Genomic DNA, 18,599 nt, shown 5'->3' on the forward strand with positions numbered 1-18,599 from the left:
GCAATTTACTAAGAACTTTTCAGACATTCTAAAGAGAGAGGCTGTCCACTTCGAATGGCTAGTGAGACGTAACAGTCATATCGGGCAAGGCAGAAAGCTGCTGGTAATTTTAACCCCTGCCCTAGAGCAGACCGATAACTTCATTTGGGAGCAATTACTTTGTTGCCTTTAAAAATAGCACTGTAATCACTCTTTTTATGATTAGCTGTAGTATAACCTTTATCCCTTTCAAACTATGCAAACTATTAAATGTAAATTAGGATTCAATTAAAGATAGTTGATTATATTACAATCAGATGGCATTCGTGCACTAACTGGAGTATATACAAATAAAGCGATTAGTATGACTTTTGTATGCTAACAGCAAAATATAATATACCTACCTATTCTAAAAATATGAACGTTAATATTGTATAACGACTGCAGGGGTGGGGAGGGAATGTTACCTCTTACCTTCGTAAAAGGGGATTTAAGATTTTTATAACTGTTTTCCATAAAACTTTATTTTTGTCAAATTTTTAGGTATTTAATTTGTAAAATAGATTTTGCTTTGTACTAGCATACAGAAAATAGGGTATTGATTTAAACTTTTTGAAGCCACGTGATCAAGTAAATTTGTAATAAAAAGTCAATGGATCTATATCAGTTGTACTCACTGTTTTCATTTCTTGTACGTTCTAATGCAGTGGTGCTATACGTCTCCCAAGAAAAAAGTAAACTGAATTTGGGGAGGAATGGAGTGGGAGGAGTGGGGAAAAGGATAAATATTGACATCATAAATTGAAGTGATTTTTCATATCCAAGTAACTTTTATTGTCAGTGAAGATTTGGTAGATATGCATTTTTATCTAATGCCTAATGCATACAACTTTTTAATAATTCAAATCTGAAGTTCTTGACTATGCGTCCACCTTTACGTAATCTAGTATCTGTAAATTCTCAAACTGACCCTTGGATTACTTTTTTCTGGCCTTTAAGAAGAAAAAAAACCCTTAGTTTCCTCAAAGCCTTACAAGGTTACCATGTTACATTTTTGCTCCTTTACATGTTTCTTCCCCCTTCCTCAAAGGTCAGTCTCCTCCATTTTAATTTCTCTAAGATAAACATTTTAAAGCTTTTTAAGCAAAAAATAAGATGACCATTTTGGATTAAGGACTTCAGTGGATTCAGCAACTTTCATAAGCGCTAACTTTTTTTTTTTTTTAAGTCCAGACTTTCCGTTTCAGGGCATATACCAAATCTGATTGACTTGTTCCTATTATTTCCAAAGCTGTCGGGGATGGAGGTGGATATCCTGACATTGATGTACAAGAATGCTAAAACAGGTTTAAACTTTATAGGAACTTACACAAAACATGAAAACTCAGAGTATAACTAGCAGTGCTGAATTTTCTGTTTTTTACCAACTCAGTTTGTAGAAAATGAGCATCTGTGTGTGATCAGCTAGTTAGAAATCGGATTGCTCATTCAGAAATCTACTCCTAATTCATGGTAGTTTTCTGAAAGGAATTTGCTGAAGTTCATTCTGGAGAGCTTCCTGCTAGTGAACACTGTCAAGATTTTTTTTAAATTAAAAATTGTTTTAAAAATCCATTATTATGCTAAAACATTAGCTTTTTAAAATTTTCAGATTTACTTTACCTTCACTTTTCACCTCCCATGTTAGCTGTCTACTTTTTTGCTGTTAACTCAGTTTGGATAGTTGAAAAGTCAAGGTCAGTTTTGATATCTAGACAGTTTGGAAAAAGGTTAAAGTAGTAGCAGGTTCTACCTCTGTTTCTGAGTCCCCTGCCAGTTTTTGTGCTTTAACAGCCACATTTTATTATTTTTTAAAAAAATATTCTCTTTGTACTTCATAAAGCTTTTTACTCCTCTTTACCCTCCCCCACAAAAATGGGGGAAACTGAGGATAGTGAAGTTTTGGTAGTGTAACAGTGAAACTGATTGCATGCACAGTGCTGTCAAAATGATGTGTTGACAAAAAGGACAAACTAATCTGAGATTTTTTTCTCTAATCTTTCAGCTGTGGGAATCTTGCATGTTGCTTGTAAAATGAAAGATAACTTGAGAGAGAAACGAGATTAATGGCGTCACTTTACACTGGGTAGGTTCATTTTGGTTTCAGTCAGTTTAACACTCTGGTTCTCTACCATTGTGCAGAAAGCTTTGTGTGTGGGTTGCAAACATGGCAGGGAGGTGGCATATATATTTTTTTTTAAAAGTTCATGGAATTTTAATTTAATGAACTTCTCTAAACCTAGTAACATTAGAAATGTTGTTAGCCAAAACCTAAACTTTGGACCTAAAATGTTTGGCATTCTTTTAAAACTGAGCTCTTGTGTGTTTGGAATTACTGAGAGTAATGGTCTGAATGAAAATGAAAAATGCTTCTCTAAATTTTGGCAGCAAGGAATTTGTGTGTTGGAGTGGTGAGGCCAGGAATCGGTTCTGCATGTCTTCTCAAACAAGAGCTACTCCATCTCCTCACTCACACATTCATGCCAGATAGTTGTCTTTGGTTTGCTTTGTGTTGGTTTTTTTTAGTCTCCCTCTGCTTTTGTCTTTCGAAGTATAGTAGTTACTGTGAAAACTGTCATTTGTCTGAACAGGGTAGAGTGGCATCCATGAGGGCCAAGTAAAGTCATCTTATATAGTGGTTTGAAATGTATTCCATGATTTGTGAAATACAAAGCATGTGAGGGTTATTAGGGTCACACGTTGAGTTTATCAGTATAATGCATCTTAATAGCCCTAGATGGCATATAGGAGCGGAGTACCAAACTCTCAACTGGCTAATTGGATAGTTCAATACACTTAAAATTGTGATATTAGGGAAGTATATGGGAACTGAAGGGTAGAGCAGGGATTTATTTTCTAGTGTTGGTTTCCACACATCTAGGACATTTTGTGAAACTAAAAGAAATAAACCAAAACTGGATCCACTGGCTCAGGAAAATGAGTTGCTCTAACCAGCAAACTCGGCACAAAGAAAGTGATTTGAACTGGAAGAGGTTATGAAAAGAGAGCAAGGTGTACTAACACAAATACAAAGCCTTTCTATTAGCCCCGGGTGGACTCTGGCCTCCCTCAGGGAGAGCCCATAATTGTGGTCCAGGAACTGAGAAGGACCAGGCCCACTTTCAATAGGACCTCAGGATGGGAAGAAAATGGTCCAGCAGAGCTAGATGGCTTTGAAGATGTATACTCTAAAACTGCGAGAGGGTTGTTCAAGCACCTCAGGCCTAGATTAGGAGGTAGATTTATCATCAATTAGCTCTCAAACTTTTTGCCTTATAACCAGGGTAGCTCATAGGGGGCTGGATGTTTGCAGTTCTCTTACCAAGCAGGCAGCTGCATTCTGCAACAGTTCTTGGAAATATTTTCTAGAAGTGTTACCTTAGGATGGAGCAGAGGAAGTCCTTTGAGCAAAGGGAGAATGATTAATAGTTGCTGTGGCATAGTACCTGATGTGCTCTTTTGAAGTACCTTTGTCAGACAATGGGTCCCCAGACAAATACATTAGTTTATCAGTCAAAGACAAATACTGTGCTTTCTAGTGCATACTACCTCCACTTCATTTGTTCTGTGAGACTGGCATGTCTAGCACCCCAAGTTCCATGGTAGTGTAAAACCTGCACAGCAGACTGGCAGGTGAGCAGTAGTGACACAGTAAGTCCCAGATGGTGAGTGGGGAAATAGAGTCCCACTCACTGAAGTCCAGTGCTGTACAGTTCACTGGGAACAAGGTATAAACTCTGCAACCTGCAATTTCAGTAAAACCTAAAAGTGGAGTGAAGTGTTGAGAGACTAGAGCACATCAGGTCTATATCTTTAAAAATCAGTTAATATTTAATGTGCAGTATAAGTACTTGATGATGTGTAAGAGCACAAAAGGGAGATTGCTGGATTCTCCTCTGTGAAGCTTTTCTGTATATCTGATGCCAGTATGGTTGTACCTGTGTAACTGAGAGGAAAATTTGGTCCTAAGAAGTTTAATGCAGAGGACAGCCTGCACTGGTAACTAGAGTTCTACTTATATTGGGGTGATTTCGTTCTCCATGTAGATGATGTCTCTTATCAGATGCCTTGGGATTTCATGATGACCACCAGGGGACTGTTGTAGGTAGTTTCTGTATCCATGTCAATTCCTGGCCACCCTCTGCATTTTGTTTTTGAGCTTGGATTAGAGGCCTTCGGGCATGGATGTTGTTCTCTGGTCTGCTCACCCACCGCTCCACCGCTGTCATCAGGCTGAAGGGCGCCCCTCTTTGGCCCAACCTCAGAGGCTAATGGCGCCTGTTTGGGGATAATACTGCTCAGCCTGCTCTTTAGCAGGTTGACTGCTCTGGTGGCCAGTTGGCTCATCATCACTTCTGTCATTGGCTATAAGTAACCGAGGCTCCTACACAGCCTCTTCCTTAGCTTTTTCCTCATAGGACACTGTAGTGAGTGGGGAATTGGAGCTGATGATGGAAGCCATGTACTAAGCCTGACTGATTAAGGTGCAGAGTTTTTGAAATCCTATTCTGAAGCTGTGTAGGAGGGGAAAAAAGACTAATTTGCCTCTACTGTTGATCACAGAGATGCTGAGGAAGCTTTAGGCTAGAACTTGCAACTTGATATATATCCCTCTTGGCTAGTGAGAACCAATGGGATGGTGTGAAGGATGTTATAAGAGCTGATTGGCAAAGTCCGTTAGGTGACACTTCTTTTAAAGTGCCCACTGCTCTTAAGAAAATGATTAGACCCTTGCTCAAAATAAAAATCTTGATGCTGACATACTCTTCATTTTATCACTCTGTTTTGAATTTTCTGTTTTGTGGAGAAGGCTGTAGAAAGACAGCTGCAACAACACCTGGATTCCCAGGTCATCTTGACCCATACCGGTCTGGGTTAGTCCTGAAAGTGATACTGAGACTATGCCTGGGGGTTTTCCTGGTTGCTGGCCGCCTGATGGCAGATAATCAGATGTCTTAGCTGATTTATATAGAGCTATTAGTTAACTTGGCCAGGAAGAGGTTTTGACCCTAGCAGGAGTATATGGAGTCTGTCTTGAGTGGCTCAGTTCCCTTTTTTCTGAGAGATCCCATATCACAGTCCTGGGTATTTGGTCACCTGTGCTAAGCATTCCACAGAGTTGTGTTCTGTGCTTTTGTTCAGTGTGTGTGTGGAGCTTTAAGCATGGTTTGCGAGGAAATATGGGCTATGGTGTCGTTAGTATGGGAGGGGGTGTGTGAAACCTAGTTCTGTGTTCTCATCCCACGTAATCTGGCACAATGTAGTAATTTACTCAGTGCTTAGCTGAGACTGGAGCTTGAATAAAGACTAACTAGCAGTGGGTCAGCCCATACAAGACTAAGATCATTCTTGTTGGCTGGAGTAGACAGTTTGAAGAATTGACAGGGGACTATTTCAGTTCTCATTTGGGAGGGCGTCTCTGGCTTTTGTGATCCAGGTTTGCAACTTTAGGAGTTTATTGGGTTCCCAGCTGCTTTTGGGTGATTAGGTGCCAGCAACGATCAAGAATTCTAATTTTTCAGTAGCACACAGGTAGACAGTTGTGGCTCTCTGAGATGTGTTGTCCACGTGAACCCCACTCTAGGTGTGCTGGAGGTCTACCAAAGTTTGGGACCCTTTCTACCATTGTCTGCCCTTTTCCTTCTATGATACCATAGCAGAGGTGCTCAAATCCGGCAGTCCCCTGCTACAATCATGAGGGACTAAACGCTGGGCAGCGTGTCTTCAGAGGACAGCTCATGTCTTTGGAACCTGCTTTCTGCAGAGCTAACATTTCAATTTCTGGGCAAGTTGCCAAGATTTTTGATAATGGATTGTATTAAGAAGGGTGAATGAGGGCCTGTGATATGCAGGAGGTCCGATTAGGAGATCTGGTGGTCCCTTCTGGCCTTAGACTCTCTGACTCTATAGGAGATGGCATTATAACTTCCAGTAAGCTGATGAGTCCATAATTGTAGGAGAATCCATAATTTGCCATTCGTTTATCAGGATATTTTGTTTTTAATGGAGAGGTGCAATTCTATATAAAAATAGTGTGTGTGAGAGAGAGAATTCAGGTTTTCGTAGGAGGGATATTTTTATTAAATAATTTGCCTACAGGCTGAGATGATGGAGTTGTTGTCACTGGGGCATATCTGTTCAAGGCAAGACCAGACAGAGGACAACTGATGTGGATTCTGGAGAGGTCTCTCAGTACTGCATGGCAGTGTTGCAGGGTGATGGATTAGATGGCCTAAGAGCTATTTTCTACAATTAACATTTGTGAATTAAATTCTTTAAACTGATATGTAATGATGGTTTTTCTTTTGGTCAGCATATGTAGTTCAGTTTGCAGATAGGCCTTTTGATCACACTGCGTTAAGAGCTTGATTCAGCAAAAAAATATGTTGGGTTTCCATGCTGCATTAGGCAATGAAAGTCCTGGGAAATTGGTTTCCGCAAGCTTTTGCAGCGCTATACAGTAACTTGTATGCTGAATCAAACTCTTGGTGGGCCAAAGTAAAGCAAATAGACCTTGGCTTCTAACTGAAAGATAAAATTTTAGTATCCAGTAACAGAGTCATAATTCCTAGTTCGATTATGGCGGTAGCACAGATTAATTTGATGGCAACTACCTAGATTACTGCACCAGGTACAGAATGACTGCTTGCCTTGTGGATATATGGCACATCTGTACAAGCAGCGCAAGGAACTGGTAGTCCTTGGAGCCCCAGTAGAGCATCTTGAGACCAGAGTCGCTGCAGTGGAGGAGGAGGAGGAGACAGAGAATTATTTACAAAGACAGCATATATAGATATTGTAGACTGGTTTTATCTCAGGACTGGCTTAATTAGTTCTCCACTTGAGGAAGCCTGTCTTATGATTGGAGGGCAGCAAGGCAAAATGAAGGGACAAACCCTTAATTGAGGATGTACCTTTTGATAGAGGAAAGTGACTGTTCTTCACACACCAAAGTAGGCCCCTTCAGAAGATGGGGATAGTTGAGAATTGTTGATGTACTGCAGTGGCAGAAGATTAGATCATTAGAAATATGGATAATCAAGTATAGGGTTACTGTGAGAACTGTTTGCTGACTTGCTTCAGGGGTGCAACAGTAAAAATCTCAGAGATACCTAAGTAAACTTCTAATGAGTGCTGGGGAGAAGCCTGTGGCTATGGTACATATTGGGATCCGGGATGTGGAGATGTTTAGGTAACTAGGAAAAAGGCTTCAGTTTAGGATTTATGTGGTACCTTTTTCTGAAATGCTTTAATTGCTACATGTAGGGCCTGCTCGACAGGGAGGTGCCTTAGAGAGTTAATGGGAAGCTGAGAAGAGGACGCAAAGAGTTTGAAGGGTAAATAAATTAGGCACTGAGGAGCTTTGGAGGGTAAGGAGGTCCTATCTAGAATGGATTGGGTTCTGCTTTAACCCAAGTGGAACCAGACTGGTGGCACAGAACGTTGATAAGGTTTTGAGAAGATTATTTAAACTAGGAGCTGAAGGATAGCTGACAGGTGCAGTGGAGCAGTTGGATTGGACTAGGGCATCTGCTTGGGTTGTCAGCAATAGAAAGGGATCTCTGCATCTAGGAGAGAATATGCAGTGGAAAATGGAGCAAAGGCAGGTTGAGATTGCAACAGTACAGTCTAGAAAAGGAAAAGGGTGTCAGACTAAGGAGTTAACTAAGAAATAGGCACACAGCCAAAAATAAAAACTGTAAGTGTCTTTGTACCAGTGCAAGAGGCTTAAAAATAGATGAACTAGAATGTCTGGCAATGGAAGAGGACTTGATACAATAGGCATTACTGAAACATGGTGGAGTCATAAAAATCAGATACACTGTATTACCTGGCTATAAACAATAGAGGAGGGACAGATTAAGTAATAGAGATGGTCGAGTAGCACTCTATCTAAAACATTTCCATCGAATTTGAGAGAACTAGAGTTGAGGATCATGCATTAGAATCTGCATATTGACAAATCCCAAGTTATAAGGATACAACTGTATTACTGTCTTCCTGACCAGGAAGACAGTTATTGACTGTTCATTGTTGAAGGAGAGCAAAGAGGCAGTTGATTCTTCATAAAACTGTAATAAGGGGTGACTTCAGCTACCCATGTATGATCTGGTCAGGTCTCAAAATAGAGCACAATTTGGAGAAGTAATTTCTTGACACCTTAAATGATTGCTTCTTATCAAGAATCTCTCTTGAATTTAGGACTAAATAACACAGAAGAATTGATTTAAGAAATAATTATAGTTCAGCCATTAAGTAATCATGACCATGGTATAATTACAGGTTCAATGCTCTCAGGAGAGGGAGAAATAACATCTAAAACCAACCAGGTGATACTAAATTTAGGAAAAGAAGATTTCAGGAAAATGAGAATGCTAGTCAATCAGACCCTAACATCAAAAGGGATGAGAGTAAAATCCTTAGACTCAGCAAGGAGGGTACGTAGGTATTGCAAAAAGTCATAAACATTCAAGAAGGTGTGCATGGCCCTGAAGCTGAAAGAAAGCAGGGAGTCAAGACATAAATCAGTGTGGTTAAATGGCAAGGTATAAGAGTTACTGGAGTCAAACAAGTATTTTTTTGAAAATGGAAGTCTAACCCAAGTGAAGTGGATAGAAACCCATGGCAGGTAACATGTAAAAAGGCAATTAGGGTTAAAAGGGGTTTTGAAGAGCTGAGAGCAAATGAAATTTTGAAGTGTGTTAGAGGCAGGAAGGCTATGAGAGAATTTGGGTTCACTGAGGTATGAGGCTGCAAAAGGAACAACTAAGGAGGTCAAGGACATTGCAGAGAAGCTGAGTGACGACTCTGCATCAATTTCATCACAGAAGAGTTTGAGAGATACCTGAACTTGATCTACCCTTTAAGAGTACCTCATCTTCCTTATCTGAAAAGACCGAGGTGTCCAAAGAGGAGCTGCTGGAACAAACTAATAAATTAAAGCTCTGTTATGACCAAGATCAGAGCTCATCCAAGAGTTCTGAAGGAACTTGGGAATGAAATGGCTGAGTTGCTAACTAAAATAAATGCCTTATTAAGATCAGTATACTTGAGGACTAAACAGTAGTAAATATTGTACCTCTTTTTAAAAAAAATGTTACGGGTGAGCCTAGGAATTACAAACCAAAGACTCTTGCTTTAGTACCAGGTAGTCACGTTGAAATGGTTCTGCAAAGGAAAATTGAACCTCTAATAATCTACTAGGATTTTTTTGAATGCGTTGACAAAATAGTGGGTAATGCAGGACTAGCTGACCTAATGTATTTGGATATTTTAAAAGCCTTGACAGTTCAAGACGCTACTAAGGAAACTAAGTATAGGGTGAGAGGTAAAGTAATATCGGGGGGCAAGGGGGCATGTTATCTTCCTCGTTCTGGCCACTGTGTATCACTCGAGCAGCACAAAGTGGTCAGAATCCTGGCCCAAATTGGCCATCTGAGAATTCCCCCAGCCTGGGAGAGTCCTCAACTGGTATAAAGCGGTGTAGCTGGCTCGTATACCGGCTGCCCCCCCTCCCCGACAGTGGGAGTGCAGTGTGCCTGTGTTTTGCCATTTCTCTACTGATGTATGTATAGGCCCTAGACTGCTCTCACTTTTAACTGCTTAAAAATCAGGAAGCCATATCAGGCTCCCTGACTAGATTATGGTGCAGGAGAGAATCTCAGTCCTGGAGGATGAGAAACTGGCTAAGGAAGAGAAAACAATAGGAAGGTACCGTTAGCTTTTATCGTAGGAAAAAGGTTAACAGTGGATGCCTCAAGGCTTCATATTAGAACCCGTGTTTAATATATTAACTAGGGCTGTCAAGCGCTGTTAAACAATAATAGAATACCATTTATTTAAATATTTTTGGATGTTTCTACATTTTCAAATCTATTGATTTCAATTACAACACAATACAAAGTGTACAATGGTCACTTTATTTATTTTTGATTAAAAATATTTGCACTGTAAAGAAAACCAAAAGAAATAGTATTTTTCAGTTCACCTAATACAAGGACTATAGTGCAATCTCTTTATCATGAAAGTTGAACTTACAAATGTAGAATTATGTACAAAAAAAAATTGCATTAAAACCTAAAATAATGTAAAACTTTAGAGCCTACAAGTCCACTCAGTCCTACTTCTTGTTCAGCCAATCACTCAGACAAACAAGTTTGTTTACGTTTGCGGGAGATAATGCTGCCTGATTCTTGTTTACAATGTCACCTGAAAATGAGAACAGGCATTTACATGGCATTGTTGTAGCCCGGCGTCGCAAGATATTTAGGTGCCAGATGCTCTAAAGATTCATATGTCCCTTCATGCTTCAGCCACCATTCCAGAGGACATGCGTCCATGCTGATGATGGGTTCTGCTCAATAACTATCCAAAGCAGAGCGGATTGACGCATGTTCATTTTCATCATCTGAGTCAAATGTCACCAGCAGAAGATTGATTTTTTTTTTTTTTTTTTTTTTTGTGGTGGTGGTGGTTCAGGTTCTGTGGTTTCCGCATCAAGTGTTGCTCTTTTAAAACTTTTGAAAGAATGCTCCACACCTTGTCCCTCTCAGATTTTGGATGGCACTTCAGTTCTTAAACTTTGGATAAAGTGCTGTAGCTATTTTTAGAAATCTCACATTGGTACCTTCTTTGCGTTTTGTCAAATCTGCTGTGAAAATGTTGTTAAAAAGAACATGTGCTGGGTCATTGTCCGAGACTGCTATAACTGTGGCAGAATGTGAGTAAAACAGAACAGAAGACATACAGTTCTCCCCCAAGGAGTTCAGTCACAAATTTAATTAGCGCATTATATTTTTAATGAGCATCATCAGCATGGAAGCATGTCCTCTGGAATGGTGGCCGAAGCATGAAGGGGCATATAAATGTTTAGCATAACTGGCATGTAAATACCTTGCAATGCTGGCTACAAAAGTGCCATGTGAATGCCTTTTCTGACTTTCAGGTGATATAATTAAGAAGCAGGCAGCAATATCTCCTGTAAATGTAAACAAACTTGTTTGTCTTAGCAATTGGCTGAACAAGAATTGGGACTGAGTGGGCTTGTAGGCTCTAAAGTTTTACATTGTTTTATTTTTGAATGCAGTTATGTAACAAAAAAAATCTACATTTGTAAATTACACTTTCAGGATAGAGATTGCATTACAGTACTTGTATGAGGTGAACTGAAAAACACTAGTACTATTTCTTTTACCATTTTTATAGTGCAAATATTTGTAATAAAAAATCATATAAAGTGAGTACTGTACACTTTGTATTCTGTTGTAATAGAAATCAATATTTTTGAAAAAATGCAAAAATATTTAATACATTTCAATTGATATTCTACTGTTTAACAGTGTGATTAATCATGATTAATTTTTTTAATCATGATTAATTTTTTTGAGTTAATCGCATGAATTAACTCTGATTAATCGACAGCCCTAATATTAACTGATTATTTAGAAAAGAGGGTGAACAGTGAGGTTATTTAGGTTACCCAATTCTAGAGAAGGCTGAGGAGCTTAAGAAGGGTCTGGCAAAGCTAGGTGAATAGGCAGCATGAAGGCAGGTGGAATTCAATGCTGAGGAATGCATGCACGCACGCGCACACACATAGCACAGCACAGTGGAAGAAATAATTAGCAATACCTCGGGTGCATTGTTGGGCTTAAAAAAAATTAAGATGAATGAAGAATGGGATAGAAATTGGGAACACTATGCCACTATCTATGCACCCTTATCACCCTCTGGAGAGTCCTCTGTCAGACAGGGAATGTATTGGACTAGGAAGACTACTAGTCTGATCTCCAATTTACTTTGTTACTCCAGTCTGTGGTGGTTAGGCCACAAGTAGATGACATTTTGTATAAGGCACTTAGTGAGGCTATGTCCTCTGATGTACAACTCCTAGTTTGGGTTCTTCCCACGTATTAGCCCATGATCCTGATTTTTAATTGCTTGGATTTTACTCCAGATTCTGAGCACTGTTATGAGGTCAGAGTGAATTAAACACTTAAAGTTTCATTGTTTTTAATACCATACTCCAGGACTTTCCTGTTTGTTTGTTTGTTTTTCTTGATGAGTTGGCAGTTACCCATTGAAAGAATTTTTGGTTTTAAAAAAAAAAAAGCACAGATTTTTTCCCCCCAAAGGATTAACTTCAATTTAATACTCCATATTTGTAGTTTAAAGTATATCATCCAGTTTGTAAAGTGATTTGGGTTCTGATCCTGCATATGTGCATTGAGCCCAGTGGGAGTCCCATGATGACCAAAGGGCTCCTTGGGGTTAGGCCTTTAACAGTTAAAGTTTTCATATTTGTTACATTTTAATCTGGGATTAGATAGAGAAATGCATATAGACAAGTCAGAAAAGATTTCTTGTGTTGATGATTGCATACCTGGCTAGTAATAGTGGTAATTCTTATTTTTCTAGGCTGTACATCAAATTATACAACTGCAAGGCTATTTTTATGTTGAGGTATTTTTAAGAGCAGGCATTTAATTTGTAGTATGATTTTTTTCAAATGTATTAAGTCTATCTGCCTTTAAATAACTAGTTAGAGTATACATTTTCAGTTATTGTTGCGGCTCTATAAATGAGGTTCTGTACTTGTGTACACATTGGGTTGAGCTTAATGTGAGTGTCAAAGACTTGAAGAGAGAAAAATGCTGTATATGTTATATTTTTCTGCTTTTTTTTCATCATGGAAATACCAGGAACGTCAAGTCTTGTCTTTCCCATTTTACTGACTATGGGTCTCTGTAGGAGGACCCAGGTATATGGATTGGGGGCTCTCTCAGCTCTTAAATGAAGGCTGGGATCAGTAGAGAAAAAATATTGTTCTGTTTTTAAACACTTGGGAGGCACTCAGATAATACCATTATTGGGTCCATATAAATACCTAGATAGGTAGCTATAAGGGCAAGGATGTTGCCTCTTCAGGTGGTTTTCAGCTGTTAGATATCTGACATAATAAATAGGTTAAACTTAAAGATAAGTTTTAAGTAGTCTGAGTAAAAAAAAAACAAAGGCAGTTCCTTAATTGATCAGATTTCATTTCCAGATATCTGATACCGTAAATCTACTCAGTCCCTAACCATCCATAGTCTTCCAGGAAACACAAGGTAGACAAGATCTGAATTGTTAATATAAAAAATAGGTAGGGAAAGAAACTTTCATCTAAAAACCAAACTCTTTCAGGTAGTCGTCAGCCACCATAAAGATAAAGAAAAAGGTATAAATATTTCCTTTCCAGGTCTGCTTTAAGGCCAAGCTGCACTCTGCTGAGCTAGAAAGCCAAAAAAATAGAGAATCTGTTCTGGAGAGAATGTCATTTACTGGGGCAGACATGTATGCAGCAACTCTCTGCCCCTAATGCTGCAGCTGGGGGTAAAAATTGGGCAAATGGAGGCATGTCCAGTGGGTGATTCAAGGACCAAAATCAGTGTGGGAGGGAATCTACAGGCTGCAAGTACTAATTCCATCCCAATCTAATAACAACATGGTGTTGGGTACGTAGGTGTGCTGGAGTATATGTTTGGAAGAAGATTCTTTTCTGCAGACCCACTGTGCTTCAGCACATCTGAGTAAAACTTTGTTTGCTTGGGCTTTCCTCTGTGTAATGGTCTTTCATGGAGTTACATGTATGAAGGTAGCCATGAAACTTTATAAGGTCCAAGTTCTCTGCAGTTCTTGTCATGGCATATGTTCTCCCATGCATGTGTATGTAACACCTAGTAAGATTAACGCATCTTGCGACTTAAATGTATAATCAACAAAAACGGCCAGTTTGTAAACAGGTGTATTGATGGAGTGTAATCCCTTCTGTAGTGCCATGGTATTTTGTATTTCAGCCACATGCATTCTTGTATCTTAAAAGGTACAATAAATAAAGAAATCTCTATTTGTAATGCCATTCACATACTTAGTGAGTTGGTTTACTGTAGCTGTTAAGTTTGTGTTTAGGAAGTTAAATGTAGTTGGTATTCAAGATGTCATAAACTTTAATCTTAAATTTTGACTACCAGAAAAGTTAAATGAGGATTTTTTTGTCCAAAAGTTTTATGTAAAGTTTTGTTTTCCCTTTGTATTTAGGTTATTTTTAAGCTGTTCTTTCTTTTTAGCCATGACACACTGTTCTGTTCCCTGGGAGTTTCTAGTCATCTTGACCTTATATTTGTAAATATTATTGAGAATATAATGCTATATGTAAAAATGTGTCTGTGGCTCATATACTATGTTTCTGTGGTTTGAATCAACCACAGAATTATGGAACTACTTGTACTTCAGTTAGATGTTAAACTTTTAACACTTCTTCTCATGTCCAGTGTGGACCAACTCTTTATTTTTGGAAATAAATATGCATGTAAATAAAACAAAAGGGTTTATGACCACTTATAAGAAAATTCTTTATTTAAAAGTCAGATAAATTAAATACTGTATATTTTATGATATCTCATGTGGTGGGATGATGATCAAAATCCCAAAGGCTGAAATCCAAGTGGTTGTTGGGATGATGAGATACCATACTATGTACAAATGAATTTCTTTCAAGTAATTCTGAAAAGAGCATCAGTCTCCCAGGCTGTCTATCAGTCAAGCATCTTCCAGGAGTGCTAAATTAACTACAGTGGTTTGGAAAGTGGGGAATGAAATTCAGAAGAAGGCATACAGGGTTTGTTAGGTTTTTTTAAAGTCTTCTTTTTCTTTCAACATAAGGCTTCTGGTTTGGGGCACTTAATTTGCCAAAAATATTCTGTTGGAAGTGGGGTAGGCTAGGGGGTGGTCAGCAATTCAGTTTGAAACTGTCCTGTTTCTTGGGCATGTTTCTTCTGTCTGCCTGTAGTGTGAAATTCCTTAAACTATAGAAGTTTAACCTATGGAAATCAGGAACACAATGACATTTTTTTTCTTCTCCATATAAACCAATATTTACCAGTAATCCTGTGTTTGTTTTTGTTTTTTGGCAGACTTTTACGAGTAAATATCGGTTTATTCCTGAAATCAGAAGCCCTAAACATACCTTTGTTTATAAGGTCAGTTGTCATTTCCTCTCTATCCTCCCCCATTTAATATAAATTATGTGATCTCTCAGGTAATTGAAAGATACAGTTTTCTTCCTAGTTTTCCTCCTCTGCACTACCGAAAAGGGAATTTACGGACCTAGAGAACGTCTATCGGTAATGTAGGTGTGAATTTACAGATTATTGTTGTTTAAAATTTCAAACTTTTTTGGAAACTTACTTTTCAGACTATAGGTGCTTAGGTAAACTGTGGTGGTGGGCGCTTATAGAAATCCCTAAAAATATATATAATTAGGAGACTGATATTTGACAATATTGTGTGTAGTTCTGTTCCCATATATTCATTCCTAGTCTTAGAAAGTACTTATCTGAAAGTATACACTAGAAAATGAAAGTTCTCTCTTGCAATAGGTAAAGGGGAAAAAACAGAATTTGAACAGGATCTTTTTTTAAACTGTTCACAAAACTATGCTTTGAAGTTGAGAGAAGAGTCAAACAGTGAAATGTTACACTTAAAAGGACATTGTTGGGTAGTTTAGACCACAAATTTAGGTTTTCTGGTTATTTTACAAAAAATTGAGTAGAAATACATTTGACAAAAATCAGTTTTATTCTTAAAAACCCAGAACAGGATTTGGAAGTATTTAAACACCTCTTTGTAATGTTTGCAACCAAAAACAACAGCATTGTGCTCATACATAAGAGACAGAAGCTAGCAAGGAATAGAAAATGAAGCTGACTAAACAGACCAGCCAAATTTCATTCTCCAAAACAGGTGAAAAGCAAAGAGTAAAAAAAGGGTTTTAAAAAAATTCTTTCAATTTTAAGTATCTACAGCATTCATAATGCAAGACTATTTTCTGTAGTTATTCAGCTGAACAATGTCCCTTTAAGGAGATGCAGCACAATTTGCAAATTTTATCCTAGATGTTTTTCGTTATCTTTGCTGGTTTTGTGCTCTCAGTACAAATCAAACCTTGCAACCTTTGTTGGAGTCCATGGTGACTGGAGTCTTCCAGCAGTAAGTACATTTTCTGAGCTGAAAACTACCTTTCCTCCCCTTTTGCAGCCTGTGTGGTTCTGACTGCTGGCAGTTCTGTAGTACAGCAGCTTTAATCTGAGCAATTGAGACTGGTCCTACATTATCTTCAGATGGCTTGAGGAGGACTTCTGTTCCCAGTCTGGTACTCAAATACTCCGTCCCACCTTGAGAAGTCACTTACTTTAAAAGGCAGTGATAGATTATTCTCTTTAGCACTGATGGAAAATTACATTGCAAAGCAGCTTTATTATGATGAACCTTTCGTATATTCATAATTCCTGTGCAATCCCAAATTGGAGAAAAGAGCCTGTTAAAGGTATATATTACTCTAGATTTTTCTTACTGTAAATATTGTAATTTTATAATCCTGTCAATATTTTATTAATTTAGAAATATTTAACAAAGTTTAATCTGTGTTAGTTCAGATTTATTTAATGGTGTTCCACTTCTGTGGTTCCTGCTGCAGTCAGTATTGCATTATATTCTATGTAAGATTAACTTAAATAAAAAAAATTAACATTGATTTAAATACATCTCTCTGGGAGAAAAGTTTTGAGGTGAGTCTCTTCTTTGAAATGTAACACTTATACTCTTCAGTCCCAATGCTAAGGTAATTTAATGAAATATTACAGTTACAGATTTACAAAGCTAATGCAGCTAAACAACTGCACTTGGAACCTGTCATTTTAAAACTTGAGAATACTTGAATGTAAATGGCTCTTATCAACCAGTTTTCAGTGAACAAGAATCTCTGCAATATCTGATGTATCGAAAATCAAAAAACTCTTTATAATGAGTAAAGGGACACTGTACATCAGTTTTAAGTTTTTGTAAAAAACAGTATTTTTAAAGGCCAAGTTCAGTAGAAATGTTTTCATTATTTTAAAAAAACATTCTAATGAAAACAGATTTTTTGTTTGTTTGGCTGTATGCATTCCCCCTAGCGGTGTTTGCATCCCAAATATTGCAGCTTTGTGGTAATGTGCGTAAGCCAGAAAGCAACTAGAAATTGACTAGTTGCAGAACATTAAATCTTTTTCATTGTCCAAATTAAAGGCTCAAGCCTTTGCCCTTTAAAGTTAGTGGCAAAGCTTTCACAGAAACAGGATCAGGTCCTGAGTGATCACTTTCTTCATCTTCCTCAGCACTGATGGGGGAAATAAATTAGATTTTCTAAAATTCTTTGTTTTATTAACCTAAGGTTCTCTAAAGACATTTTCTTTTTAAAAATTAAAAAATCAGATTGAAAAAAAATTGAAAATCAGATTTTCATCTGATTTGCATCTGATTTTTAACTCTTTAACAGTTTGCTTTTAAAATTTTCATGTTCTCTGCAGAATTATCAAAAGCGAAGTATTTTTTCCTTTCAGAGGCCAGGGAGGATTGATCTCTAATGTATTTGCAACATGACTCTCCTTAAAGGATCCAAAATATCTCAAGGTTTTTGTAGCAGGTGGTACTTTTGGGTTTACAAGTTAATCTTTATTAGAGATGTGCCAATATATGCTGCTTATTGTAGTGTTGTTATATTTAGTCATTTTAGCTAACTTACAAATATATACTGTAACAGTATACTTTGTACAGACTTATTTAAAATTTATTTAAAAATTGAAATAAAGTAGGCAAAAAAATAAAGATGTTTATTTTTCATTTGACTATGTAAGCAGCTATCATTCTTTTGTTTTTAGTGTATCTGGGCAAACAATATCAGAACGATAAAATATTTTAGATGATAGGCCACATTTCAGAAACTCTGTGGATATGTGTATGTGTACCTGTATTGTATGTTGATAACTTAACTCTAGAATGCAAATAATGAAATCATACTCTTTTTACCATTTAGAAGAGGTGTTTCACATTTTGACTATATTTTCTCTGTTTTATGACAAAAAGGCATATATTTTTGAAAGATATTTATGAAGGGCCTGCCATCTGGCTTCTCAAGTAAATTTTTAAAATTCCAGAGTTGGGGTGATTACTTGTTTAGCCTTTGCTGATAGACCAAAGTCAGCTTTGACATCATATTGGGGTGCTGCTCAAATTTATGTTTTATGTCCTTTAAGTCAAAAAACAAAACAAGAAAAATCAAGATGTTAACTTCATTAGAAAACAAATTCCTCACTGTACAGTAGAATGGATATCTCTAATCACTGTTGTCATTAATAATAGATTCTTATTTTTTTGAATTACTTATTTAAAAGAACAGCAAGCATTGTATTTGCTAGTAAATATAAAGTGTTTACATGTAATTACTTAATAAATTATTTGATTTAAGATGGCTCTTATCAGTGCTGATTTTTAATGCAGAAAATTAATAATTTTTAGCTAATGTCTTTCAGCTCATGCTGTTCTTTAAAATCTCCTGAAGCAGTTTTTTTTCCCCCAGTGCATCCGTTTGTTTTAAATTAAGTTCTGAGGAAGACAGAAAACATATGTTTCCCCAAGATTTCTGACAGGATTACTGTGTAACATTTTCCAACGTTATCTACGTCGTGATATTTCTCTCTCCTATCCAAAACAAATTATAATGC

General features: G+C 37.5%; 1 protein-coding gene across 6 annotated transcripts in view; it reads left to right on the forward strand.

The window, feature by feature from the left end:
* The window catches only part of PURA (purine rich element binding protein A), a 23,147-nt gene extending 4,839 nt beyond the window's left edge, over positions 1–18,308 (forward strand). Inside the window, exons 2-4 of one of the 6 annotated variants that reach the window (XM_077823663.1) lie at positions 2,024–2,104; positions 14,973–15,038; positions 16,096–18,308. The gene's annotated coding sequence lies outside the window, so the exon portion shown is untranslated. Of the gene's footprint in view, positions 1–2,023; positions 2,105–14,972 lie in introns of all 6 variants that reach the window. The other 5 variants (XM_077823661.1, XM_077823666.1, XM_077823662.1 and 2 more) reach the window with 5 other exon arrangements.
* The last annotated feature ends 291 nt before the right edge of the window (positions 18,309–18,599 follow it).

This window comes from Eretmochelys imbricata, chromosome 8 (assembly GCF_965152235.1).
Source record: "Eretmochelys imbricata isolate rEreImb1 chromosome 8, rEreImb1.hap1, whole genome shotgun sequence".
Classification (NCBI taxonomy): Eukaryota; Metazoa; Chordata; order Testudines; family Cheloniidae; genus Eretmochelys; species Eretmochelys imbricata.